The sequence below is a fragment of the Brassica oleracea genome, chromosome C4 (assembly GCF_000695525.1).
Source record: "Brassica oleracea var. oleracea cultivar TO1000 chromosome C4, BOL, whole genome shotgun sequence".
NCBI classification, from domain to species: domain Eukaryota; kingdom Viridiplantae; phylum Streptophyta; class Magnoliopsida; order Brassicales; family Brassicaceae; genus Brassica; species Brassica oleracea.
Window position 1 is genome coordinate 46,121,296 of NC_027751.1, and position 452 is coordinate 46,121,747.

A 452-nucleotide genomic window follows, 5' to 3' on the forward strand; every position below is an offset into this window, starting at 1 on the left:
AAAGTCTATTGAAAAGTGTACACAAAGAGATGATTGGCCAAATCAAAAAGAAGCAATAGACAAAGATAAAAACTCTTGTGAAGAGTGAGGTTTTTTTACCAGTAGTCCATACACTAGAAGGTGTAAAACAAGTGGGATAGAAATGAGTCATTGCACCAAAGAAAGATCAATATGGAATTGGTTGTGAAGAGACATAGTCTTATGTGGTAGGTGCAACTACTTTTATGTTCCTTATTAGTCTGACAATAAAGGAAGAACTTGAATTATACAACCCACTGGAAACTGATAGTCCCGAAGAGATAGAATCCCTAAAAGATAGAATCCCTGAAGGATTGATGATATCAAAATTATATTCGATCGAAATATGTTTATGGGATATATGAAATATTTGAAGTTAATCAATATATCTTTATATTTATCAAGAGATTATAGATCAATAGAATCATTGATTT